This window comes from Lottia gigantea (genome assembly GCF_000327385.1).
Source record: "Lottia gigantea unplaced genomic scaffold LOTGIsca_221, whole genome shotgun sequence".
NCBI lineage: Eukaryota > Metazoa > Mollusca > Gastropoda > Lottiidae > Lottia > Lottia gigantea.
In genome coordinates this window covers 110,718-111,576 of record NW_008708566.1, presented here as the reverse complement: position 1 = coordinate 111,576, position 859 = coordinate 110,718, and positions in this window count along the sequence as shown.

The following is an 859-nucleotide window of genomic DNA, read 5'->3' as shown; positions in this document are numbered from 1 at the left end:
AGGATACTGTCCTCTAATTATTTAACTTACCTCCAGTTCAAGGAATACTGTCCTCTAATTATTTAAATTACCTCCAGTTCAAGGAATACTGTCCTCTAATTATTTAACTTACCTCCAGTTCATTGAATACTGTCCTCTAATTATTTATATTACCTCCAGTTCATTGAATACTGTCCTCTAATTATTTAACTTACCTCCAGTTCAAGGAATGCAATCCTCAAATTATTTAACTTACCTCCAGTTCAAGGAATACTGTCCTCTAATTATTTAACTTACCTCCAGTTCAAGGAATACTGTCCTCTAATTATTTAAATTACCTCCAGTTCATTGAATACTGTCCTCTAATTATTTAACTTACCTCCAGTTCATTGAATACTGTCCTCTTATTATTTAACTTACCTCCAGTTCAAGGAATACTGTCCTCTAATTATTTAACTTACCTCCAGTTCAAGGAATACTGTCCTCTAATTATTTAACTTACCTCCAGTTCATTGAATACTGTCCTCTAATTATTTAACTTACCTCCAGTTCATTGAATACTGTCCTCTAATTATTTAACTTACCTCCAGTTCAAGGAATACTGTCCTCTAATTATTTAACTTACCTCCAGTTCAAGGAATACTGTCCTCTAATTATTTATATTACCTCCAGTTCATTGAATACTGTCCTCTAATTATTTAACTTACCTCCAGTTCAAGGAATACTGTCCTCTAATTATTTAACTTACCTCCAGTTCAAGGAATGCAATCCTCTAATTATTTCACTTACTTCAGTTCATTGAATGCAATCCTCTAATTATTTATATGAAATTAGCCAAACTAACGTAGATAAATAAAAGATGAAACTAATTGTGAGTAAT